Genomic DNA, 12,376 nt, shown 5'->3' on the forward strand with positions numbered 1-12,376 from the left:
TGTATCTTTACAAATTTGAAAACTGAAAAAGAAGGCTGATGCTCCATCTGAAATGCAATTGTTGAAACCCAGTCAACCCTACACAAGTTCACAGCGACATAGCTTCAGGATGTGGTTGAAATGCCATGCGCACATTGTCGACGATTGATTCGTAATATCCTGTGCGTAACGCCGCAATTTGCTACTCATTCGCAACTGTTGCCCCTTATTCAGTTGTTATTTTAATACCCATCTTCTTCGCCTTACAGACCCTATTAGGCACTCCTTCTTTAATTGTGTTTTTTACAAAGCGGCGGTTTATCCTTTCTCCTTTCTTTTATCCTTTGGAAACTAGTAGCCTGCAATACAGATGGGTTGTTTTGAAGTTGCCAGATGGTTGCTGTAGGGGATAGATTACCACTTTTTCCCTTTTACACTCACCATTACTGTCGAGTGCTCAACGCCGCATCTTGTCATTCAGTCATTAACTTCTTTTTCTTACAGACCCTATCAGGCATTTCCTTTTCTTATTGTTCAACCTACAAAATGGCATTGATCGCTTTTGCTGGATACTGCTAGCCTGAAACACAGGTGGGTTGTTTGGGATCCGTCCGATGTGGGCTGTAGGGGTTAGATAACCCTTTCCCCTCTAACATCCATCATTTATGGGTTGTTACTCTCCAACATGTTATTCAATTCATAGTTAATATTTGCTAATTTAGAAATCTTTTACATTTTCTGCTTACTTTATAACTGACTTTAGAATTAGTGACCTGTGATACTTCATCCTACTGCCTGCTGGCCACCTTTATTTATGTCTGGACAAAACTAGATACAGCAGATTTCCAGGTGTGTTCCAGCCCTTGGTGCCCTGACACGGTTGCATCACATATTTTTATGTTCATTTGAACCTCCTATATCCATTAGGATTACATGGAGGATTGTAGGCCTCAATACTGCCTTCTATTGAATTAAGGACGATGTCATATTGACCAATACATGTGGGAATTGTGATTATACTGTCAGGTAAGCAACTTCACTAATTTGGTCATGTTTTGGAAGCTATTATTTCCCCACATCAAGTGCTCTCTACGGTTGGAATGTTTTAAACACTGAATTTCATAATTACTCAGTTTCTTCTCCAGTTGACCTTTTCCCGCCCCCCCCCTTTGTTTTCCAATTTTTTCCTACTTCGCATCTCCTTTTGTCTCTTATTCTGCCAGTGTCCTTTTTCCCCCTTTTCAAGTTCATGCAGGAGTTTAGAGCCATAAGAGATGTTTGTTTTTACTAAAGGGCAAGACGAGAATGAGGGTCCACAGCATCGCTTACTTAATTAAATTACTAGGCACCATTGAAGGCATCTGTGATTTTGTAAATATTTTGACTGATGTCAAAACCTGTGTGTGTTGTTTTTTTATGTTCCCAAATGTAGTGTGTGGGTTTGTCATCATCTGTGCAGTGTTGTGATCTCCGCCATTGTTGTGTTTTTAATCATACCTTTCTATGTTTGAAGGGAGTTAAGTCTGTACTTTGTTTTGTTCTGTGTGCCAAGTTTTTTCTTATGTATGCATTTGTAATGTCTGTATCTGTTATTTAAATAATTATTTATGTTTTATCTTTGGTTTCAGCCCTGAGGAAGCTCCCAATGTGGGAGCGAAACGCGTTGGCTGATATCTTGATCTGAATGGTCTTAAACACAAAATCATTTTTCAATAAAGAAGTGACTGTTTGCATATGCCGTTGGCTTCCTGGACTTTGTGAGCTGTGCACCCTTAACATAGTCTATCTCTACACAAGAAGGTTTATAAAAATGAATAACAAAATACAATGGCGTTGCTTTAATAAAAAGCATTACAAGAACAGAGATGCAGGGAGGATGTGCTCTGCCCACTGCTGATGACGTTGCCCATGAATCATTTTCCTTGAATGATGAATGCCTTTTTACTCCATAAGATAATATTTTCATTAAAACACTATAATATGTGGCCAGTGTTCACATCCCATCAAAAAAGGTGGTTAAAATAAAAAAATGTAGGTGTATGTTAAAATCAATGATTAATTGTCCATAGCAACTGACTGCAGTGCCTCTGGATAGTGGACGAAGGGGCGGGCTGTATTCAGCATTGTAAAGTACAGCACATGGGTTTTTTAGTGTTCTCAGAATTGAAAGGCGCACTACCTAGTGTGAGCGTTTGGTGTGTATCATTAGCTAAATAAAGGCGCGGTGCGGAAGAGCGAGCGGAAAAGGCCCTTAACCGTTCAACAATAGGTCTGAAGACAGACCTACGAGACAATATAAAACAGCAAAGCTCTCGCACACAACAAGCAAGGTATAACAATAGTAGTTACGCAATGAATAGCATTGTAAGTATATAGCCAAATAACATGACAGTTGCATAAGTACATAGAGTCAAAGTGCTATACGGGCCGTGCTTAATAAGTGTGCATATTAAGCCTAAAACCGGGAGGGGATCCACAATCCGGTTCCAAATCACGCGGGTACAGCTTGAATCCGGAAGTATCATCAGCGTGGTATTCCTCCTCCTTTAGTTCCCAGTCGCCGTTTACCAACAACGGACCTAATATGCACACTTATTAAACACGGGCCGTATAGCACTTTGACTCTATGTGCTTTTCATCGCTATATTCTCAAGAATACTACCACGTTGAAGATATTATTTAAGCCTCTACAATTGTTACTCCGATTGACGAGATCAGATTCATTTGAACATTTCCCTCCAGACCTACATGAGTGTAGGTTGTGTCTTAAGCCCTGAAGAGTCGGTGTGAGTTATTCTCACACGACGAAACACGTGTCGGCTGGTTGTGGAATCATTAAACTTATACCCATCTTCCAAGAAACCAAACGAAATTACAACTGTCATGGTTTTTGGCTATATACTTACAGTGCTATTCATTGCGTAACTACTATTGTTATAACCTTGCTTGTTGTGTGTAAGAGCTTTGCTGCTTTATGTATTCAGCATTGTGCTCTTCCTATCTTGCAAACTTCAAGACTCTATGAACCAGCAGAGACAATGCCCTAAAGAGCCAGCAGCCCTTTGCCATTCAGAGCCCACACCAGCTTTAGGCTGCAGCCTCCTACCAACACCGTAGTTATCCCATTTTCCAGCCAGCTATGTAGTTTAAATCACTGACCTGCTGATCTGCCTTAAGAAAGGAGTAAAAACTCACTCCACAGCTATGCTCTTTTCAGCCGATTGTCAAACAGCACCAGAGTTATTAGCAAAACAAAAAAAATTGTCATATGGACACTGTCACTGGCGTGGGAGGGGTTTGGGAGTGGGCTACACACACATGCACACTCACTCACATCCATGCAGTACTACGCATGCACACATTCACCTACCATTCACATGCATGCACACCAATTCACCACATACACTCAAAAATACACATACATTCATATATACATACAGACACAAACATGAAAAACAATAAAACTTACTGGGCCTCAGACATGATCTCAAGACTTTGAGTCCACTGAGTCACCTAATGGTTGGACTACTGGCCCGAACTATTACCAGAGCTAGTTTGAGAATTACTGTAGAGCATATAACCAGGAACATGGACTGAAAGGATCATCGGACCGGCATACCCCTCCCTCTAGTGATGTAGATGACAAGGCACCCCACTGAGATTTAGCTGATGCCATTTTTCCCTTACAAGATCGCCCAAACCCAGAGGTAGGGTAGCAGTCCATATTTCTCATACACAACTTATTTGACTGACATTAAGAGGCGGTTCTCAAATATTCGTGAAAAAAACTACAACATCGATGGTGTTTGAAGTTTATGAACTAAATTAAGTAGTTATGAACCAGAAGTTTGGATCAGTGTTGCTAAATGATGCAAAAAAACCTGTTGGTGGAAAAGAGGAGTTGATTAGGACAAGTACCTGTAGAAGAAGGCGCTTCAGTAACTGCCATGGATGGGTTGCTGAGTGCCGTAATTGAAGCGTGCCAACTCAAGGACTGAACAAAGGTTTCAAATTGTAATCAGAACAAGGCAGGTTCACTGGTTGTAGTGGAGAGACACTTGGGTATAACCCGCTGCTCTGGACTGGCTCAGCAGGGGGTCCTTCACCTCTCTGTCCAGCCTGGAGTCTGTCGAGAAGCTGGACGAGTGGTTCACCTGCAATAACGAGCAATGTCCTGTTATGGCAAGAAACGAGGGTGGACGCGCTGTTGAGGTGCACAATAGGAAACCCAATCAGCGCGGCCATCAAACGAGTGCCTTTTTTGAGAAAGCTCACCCCAGAAATATACTTCTCTCTACAGCTAAACACAAGATGGCCTCAGCAGCCTCTTTATCCGTATATTTCAATTATGAAAATGATACATTTCATATGATGTACAGCACGATGTCCCTGTGACCATTCAACAAGAGGTTTCAGTCCTTCTTACGTTCACTGATAGAATTTCACAGAAGAATGCAGTTACCATGGGGCGTCTAGAGGAGCGTCAATGATTTTCGGAGAGAGGGGGCAACCCCCATATATAACTCAACTTTCTTTTTGCACCCTTGTAAAATATATCAAGGGCACCATTATTTTGATGGTGCACTATAGGGAAGCTGAGAGCCAAACCCAAATAGGGGGTGAAACAGTAGTGTTTTTGCTGAACATTAGGGAGAGATATCAGTCTCTGGCAGTTACAACCTCGTGCAAAACCTGGTGAACTTTCACTTTGGCATTGCTAATGCTAGAAGGTAATTATATTACAAAATAAATCGCACAATGCTGCAAACAAATGAGCACACTTCAGGGTTTGCTTTTAAATATGTAAATAATTCGGCGGGGGTGTTTGCAGAGGGTGGTCAAAACCGTGGCATGTCCCTGAATCTACCATGCATCACTTGTCCCAGATAGTATAGAAAACTAGAGGATAGAAAGCCGGTACATGATGTTGCGCAACAATCCTAGAGGCTGACTGTGGTGCGGGGGATCCGTGTTCGTGCCTCAGCTACCTCAACAGTCTATTAAAGTTGAAAAACTACAATAAACACAATCGGAGCTACCCAAAGTCTGTCAAAGGCAGAGAAGCTCCACATGATGTCGGAAACCTGCGTTCTTATTACATACTGAAAACAAAACTAAAAAAGACTCTAAGAATAACAACATGCAAAAATCGATTGGGGCCCATCGGGAGACGGGGAGGGGAAGAACCGACCGGAGACAGATGTTAGGTGTGATAAAGGCCGCTTTATTGGGAAACAGGTGCATCCTGAAATTATACCACAACCTTGGACTTTGCCGTACAAAACTAGCCTTAACTAACTATACATATACCTGACCAAATCCCCCACCCCCACCCCCACCCCAAAACAGTTCCCCGCCAACAACATAAACATCATTATCAATTACCCAAACGCCTGTCTCAACTGTTTAAACATCTGCCTTATGTACACTCCTTCCCCTTCAGCCAGTAAAACTCATTCCTCCTATCCTACCCCCCCCCGTTTAACTAGGAAAAAGCGCCACTCGAAAGCCCCATAAGGCTTTCGACCCCCCCCCCCTAGGACCCCTGCACCTTTGGATACCTGTGCACCCCTATTGCCCGGCCTACCGCCTCGATCAGCTGCACAATATATAACTCCATCCCATATCTTGACAAATGTACTCCATCCTCCATGAAAAAGTAGACCGCCCCATACTTCAGTTCCGGGTGCTCCATTCTACCCACTACTTCCTTCTCACAAAAGGCCTGCATCTCCCTGTTAATCTTCCTCCGAGTCCTGTCAATAGCTCCTGGTCTCTCCGCCCCCCTCCAACACCTCCTGGGTATGAATTCTGATCAGATGACATAACACCCCGCCCACTGCCTCTTGATCTCCAGCAAATCCCTCCTCATTTGTTTCACCAGTGCCAGTCCCTTACACTGCACTAAATCGTTTTCACACAGGTGGATGACTACCACATCCGGACAGACCCCCCCGCACAACATTGTTCAAAACCGGCACCAACTCGTGCCAACACATGCCCCCTTTTCCACTCCAATGACACCTAAACAACTGCCCATCCAATTCCAGATTGAGGTTCCTGCATTTCTCCCACTCGGCCCTCTTCGCTCTCTTTACAAAAGAATGGTCATTGCTGCCGCCGTAGGCTCCGCCACTGCACCTGCAAAGAGACATATGTGAGCAGCGAGCCCCAAACTTCAAGTCTACTCCACCACTACCCCTCGCATCCTGACATATGTCTTATAGCAGTCTGACTTCCAGCGCCCAAGCTTTTTAATCTCTTCCTTCCCCCCAACCCTTCCGCGCCGCCTCTGTCGCCGCCCCGATGCGGAAGGAATGCGTTCCGAATTCTTTCGGTCCTCACTCATAGACCGCAGGGCATGCCGCAGGACCCACAGCAACTGCGTAGCTGTCACCCGTCCCACCCCTCTCCTGCCAAAGACCTCCGCTCCATCCTGCACCCCTCCGTCCGCCAGCCTTATCCCCCACTCCGCCGGACAAACCGCCTCCGTTCCCCCAGGACCCAACAACACCCAAGTACCCCTCCCACGCTGATCAGTCTTGGACCGTCGAAGCCGCACGGCCACCTCCCGGCCACGTAACTCCACCTCCCCCCACGTCAAACCCGGACGTCCTTTCAAACCCACCAACTCCGACACCCGAAAGGCTCCAAAAAAACATCCATGACATCAATGTGGAAAACAGCACCGTCTCCGCCTGATCCCTGCACACTACCGGTAAATGGCCCACCAGACCTTCCAGCATCGCCTCCGTAATCGGCCGTCTCCTCCGTGCCCGAGCACCTTTCTCCCTCTCCCAACCTTCCAGAAGACGCCCCCCCAATCCTCCCGCCGAGGGGGCATAACCCCAACAGAGCTTGCCCATGAAAGCCAAACCTGCCAGTTTTCCCGCAATCGTCACTCTCGCCAGTCCTTTGTCCATTAACCCCAGCATGAAACGCACCACCTGCTCCTCCCGACGCCACTTGCCCCGCTGCCTTACCGCTCCAAACCGCAGAAACTCCAGCCAGGCCTGCTCATAACTCTTCCACGTGGACGCTGCCAGGGACGACCTCACCAACTGAACGACCCGCGCTCTCCCACCAACCACAGCTCCTCCGGCACCTCTGTTTTGTCCGCCGCTGCCTCCGTGGCTAGCCCATGGAACCTCCGCCACTGTGAACGAGACAAAGCATCTGCAATGTCATTGTCCACTCCCGTCACATGTTGGGCCTGGAACAAAATATCGTGTTCCAAACACCTCAAGACGAACACGCGCATTAACTTCAGCCATTGGGGCTCCCTTGCGGTCTGCCGGTTCATGACCTGCACCACCGACATATTGTCCACCTTGAACAACACACGCTTGTGCGCCAACTCCTGCGCCCACACTGTCACAGCCACCACCAATGGGAACAGCTCCAAGAACGCAATGCTCCTACCCCCCGCCTGCCACTGCTCCGGCCATTGCTCCGCACACCACCTGCCTGCCCAGTAGAGTCCAAAACCTCCGACTCCCGCCGAGTCCGATGACATCGTCACGTCCCACTCCCAGTCTTCCGGGGGCGCCATGGGCACACCATTAAAACGCTCCAAAAAAGACAGCCACATGCTCAGATCCTCTCTCGAGCCCGCCGATAGGCGCACATGATGATGGGGCAGCGTCAACCCAGAAAAGGCCAACCCCAGCTGCCGACAAAAGGTCCGCCCCGCCCGCACCACGCGGCACGCAAAGTTCAAATGCCCCAGCAACACCTGCACCTCTCGCACCATCACCTTTCGCCTGACCAACATGCCCTTCACCAAGTCCACCATTGCCGCCCGCTTTTCCTCCGGTAGGCGTGCTTCCATGGCCGTTGAGTCGAGCTCTATCCCGAGGAACAACAGCACCGTGCTGGGCCCTTGCGTCTTCTCTGGCGCCAAAGGAACCCCCAGGTAACCCATCAGGTCCGTAAAACTGTACAATCGCTGCTGGCAGTCCGTCGAACCGGGCTGACCCACCAGGAAGAAGTCGTCCAGGTAATGCGTTATCGCCTCAGAGCCTGTGCGCCAGGAAAAAACCCACTGTAAGAAGGAGCTGAAGCTCTCAAACAAGGCACACAACACGGAGCACCCCATAGGAAGCGCTCTATCGACAAAAATGAGCCCGTACAGCTGAATCCCCAGCAACTGACGAGCCGCCGGATGAACCGGCAGCAATCGAAACGCCGATTTTACATCGCATTTCGCCATGAGCGCCCCCCGACCTGCAGTCGTCACCAACCTCCTCGCGACGTCCACGGACGAGTACGACACTGATGCCAACTCCGCTGAGATAAAGTCGTTCACCGACGAGCCCTCCGGCCATGAGAGATGCTGAATCAGCCGGAATTGACCCGGCTCTTTTTTCGGGACCACTCCAATAGGTGAAATGATCAACTCCGGCAATGGCGCCTCCTCAAAAGGCCCCACCATCCTCCCTTCCTTCACTTCCTTAAAGAGCTTCTCCCGGACGATACCCTTGTGTGCGTTCACGGACTTCAGGTTCTCTGCCCATCGAGCGATCCGCGGACCCTCGTATCCCAACCGGAAACCCTCCCTGAAACCCCGACGCAGCACGGCCGCATCGTCCGCCCGAGGATAAGCCTCCAAAAAAGGTTCCTGTTGGTCCAGCCTAACTGGTGTATGAGCCTTTTCCCAGGGTACTCGCCCCCCCTGCGTCCTCCCCTCCCCCTGCTGGGCACGGGAGCTGGGTACTGGCCCTGTGCGGGGCCTCCCCCAAGCCCTCAACAGCGCGCCTCCGGGTGGCGCCTCCCGCACGCGGAGCATTCGTGCCGGAAACGGCACACCTGCCAGAGACAGGAACCTCTGAAGTCCCAGCAGGCCCCGACGCTGTGACTGCTCCCGGCTCCTCCCGCCCCCACCCCCCCACAGGTGGGGCAGGCCGAAAAGGGGGGCGGCGCCAGCGGCAACCCACTGGCCGTGTAGATGGTGCGGCCAAATTTAGCCCCACTCATCGTCTGTTGGTTCAGGTCCGCATCCAACTTCCCCCACTTTGCCTCTGGATCCAACGCCATGCGCACCCGAAACTCTTCGTCGTAATGCGACCAAGCATTCCCTCCGTAGGTCACTTGCGCCCGCCGCACCACGTCCATGTACTTAAACAGCGTGACCGCCCTGTCGGGGTACTTCTTACAGTATACACTGGCATATATCAGAAAAGCCACCAACCAGTTCTCAATGGTAACCGGCACCTTAGGTCGCCTAGCCAATTCCTGCTCCTCTTCCTTCGGCCCCTCTTTGGCCATCAACTCTCTGTGGAGCAACTTCAAAATCTTCACATACTCCCCATTCCAAATCTTCTCCCTAGTTGCCAGTGACAAATGCGCCGCCAGTGGCTTCGCCACCCCCATGTACGGCAGCTTCCTGACCGGCACTTCACAGCTCTCCTTCGCCCCGGCGCAGGACGCCGCCTACCCACCGGATTTCACCGCCTCACCCGTCCCCGTACTCACCGACGCCGCGCCACCCGCCGCCTCCGTACACACCCCGGCATCCATCACGTACCTGCCCTTCACCAATCTCACCTCCTCCCCTCCCCAGCATCCATCCCCACTGACACTTGGCATCCACCATCCACTCCACCAGCTGCCTGGCCTCCATAAGGCCCACCCAAGCCACTCCCCACTCTTGCACCGGTCTTACCTGGCGTCAAGGCTGGCGTCCCCACCGAATCCCGCCGCCTAACCAGGTCCACTGGGGGGGCCGACACTCGCGGCACCATCTGCCGGGGGCGTACCTGTAAAACACTGCCAACAACATTACTCGCCTCCCCCTCCCCCTCCCCCTCCCGAAGCTCCCCCTCCTCCTCCGACTCTATCCCTCCACCTCCCGCCACCAGTACCTCTCCAGCCTACACCCTACTCAAACCTGCCCTGTCCCTGCACTCAGTCATCAGTGTCCCTAAATCCACACTCCCCCTTCTCCTATCCTCTGTCTGGTAGTCAGAGTATCCTGCCACACTTCCGCTCCATCCCCGTCCCCCGGCGGCCGGATCGACCCATCGGGAGGGGGGCGTTGGAGACCTATGTCCCTGCCATCCGCTGTCAGGCAAAACCACCCACGTCACCCCCCACATTCCTTGCGGACCTCTCCCCCATGCTGCCGAATGCCCTCCCCGCCGCGCCGGTCACCCCCCCACCCCCCTTCTCCCCACCCCCAGCCCCCGCAACTCCTTGGCCCTCCCACGCGCCTACCCCAGCACCCCGCAAGCCCCGCACCCCCACACCCCGCTGCCCCCGACCCCCTCTCCTCCCCATGGCCCCCCTCTCCGAACCACCCTTCCCCCTTCCCCTCCCCCAAAACCCCTCCACCCCGAGACCCCTTGGGACCTCCTCTCCCATGCCCCGCCTCCCACCCAACCCCGCCAGCCCCCCTCCCTGCTCCACCCCCCCCTCCCGCCCCGCGGCAATACCGGCCTACTCGGCTCCACCATGTCCTCCTCTGCAGATGACCCCCAGTCCAGCCCGCTCTCGACCTCCCCCCCCCTGCCCCCACACTCTCCTCTGACTCCTCAATCAGCAGTGGCGAACCCCCCGCTCCTTCCCCCAGCCCCCCGGCTTCCCCCTCCCACTCTGCGCCCCGGGCCGCCCCCACCCTCCCCCCACCACTCCCCGCATCCTGGCCTACAGGTGCTCCCGCGGCATCCGCTCCCCCCCTGCCCCACCATTCCTGCTCTCCTTGTGCGCGTCCCCCGTCACCCCCATCTCCCCCCCCAGCCTGGCACTCCTTCTCTTGTTCTGAAGCCCCCCCTCAACCCTCTTGTCCTCCTTCTGCCCCCTGCCCTTCACTGTAGTTCCCCCCGGCCCCCTGCTCTCCTCCCCAACTCCACCCGCCCCCCCACAAACCCCCTGCACCTTCCACGAACTGACTGAAGCGGCGCCTTCCTCCGGCCGCCGCGCCTCCCCCTGGACTCACCACCCTTCCTCGGTGCCCCAGCCGCCTGCCGGCCGCCACCGCGCACCGCACTTCCACGCCCCGCTCCTCCCCTCGCCCCCGCCCCCTCCTCCCTCCTCACCCGGGAACACGGCGGTTCACACGCTGCTACCGCCGCCGCGGCGCCATCCGCAGCGCGCCGCGGTGGCCTTACCCTGACATCGCCCCTCAGCAGATCCGTCCTTCCAGCTTCGCCCAAGAGGCAAAGGGCCTCGCGCACCCTGGGATCCGCCATCGCTTCCGCCGCCATGACCGGGTAGCGTCTCTCTCGCGCCGCACTGCCGCCTCACGTATCTCCGCTCAACCACCCGACCTCGCTCAACCAGTCCAGCAACTCACGCCGCACTCCGCAATATCTTTATGAGAAACCCGACGCTACCAGCCCAGACACTGCTAAAGGCCCTCAACTAAAAATACCACAACGATCACTAATGCCCCCCGGCTGCTGGGTCACTGTCCCAAGAAATGGTGCACAGTGACCCAAAATGGCCGTTCTTATCGGCCCAAGCCCAAAAAGAGCCCAAATCCAACCCGCCAGCCCAACTAGCCCAAAGTCCCTTCCTGTCCCCGTCTAAATCCTTCCCCCCCACCCTTCCTCCCGGGGGCCCCAAATTCCCCGGGGGGGCGAGCCTCCCTCTGTTCGGCCACCCCCCGCAAAGCCCCATTCCCTGACGACGGTCACAGTGGACAAACTCAGATCCCGGGGGTGGAGCAGCTTCTGTGCCCTTCACACCAACCCTAATGCGCCAAATTGCTTACCTGCTTTGGTGACTGAATCCATGTGAGTCAGTCCACACATTCCGGGCAGGTCGGCCGACGAGAGCAGCTCCGTACACGGGCTGCAGGGCCAGACTGGGAACCAGAACTGGCCCTGGCAAAGTGCTCGGCCGCGCCCCCCACCCCCACTCAGGGGGGAGTTGGAGGTGCGCCCAGCTCTTTGCCGGGGCCGTTTTTTTCGGCCGATTTTGGTACAGGGCCGATTTTGCTGCAAAAACGTCCCTGTTCCAAAAAACGGCCCCAGGGGCCCAAAACCGGTTCCCACCCGTGCGGCACAACGGGGGACTGCCCGGTATGGCCAGTCCAGCCCTGATGGGCTGTCTGGGTCCCCTCTGTGCTGGTGAGGCGGCTCGCTCACCTACTAGTTGCAGCCCTCTCTGGCCACTGCAGTTACATTTAGAAAAACGAAACTGATGCTAAATACCGCGCCACCCGCCTATAACTGAGTTTCAAACACACCCGTGACCAGTGTGCCATGCCGCGCAGGACGAATTCAAGTGTTACATTGTATACTGGATATATAGCATTGCACGCATGCGAGGGGACAGGTCAGGCAAAATAGAGTGCCTGAATGCAGCCAGCCAATCAGAGGTGAAAACGAGCAGATAGGCGGATAGTGGGCGGAGTTTCCCCCACTATATTGTATACAGCATCTCTCAACGAGAC

Source organism: Lissotriton vulgaris, chromosome 4_1 (genome assembly GCF_964263255.1).
Source record: "Lissotriton vulgaris chromosome 4_1, aLisVul1.2, whole genome shotgun sequence".
NCBI classification, from domain to species: Eukaryota; Metazoa; Chordata; class Amphibia; order Caudata; family Salamandridae; genus Lissotriton; species Lissotriton vulgaris.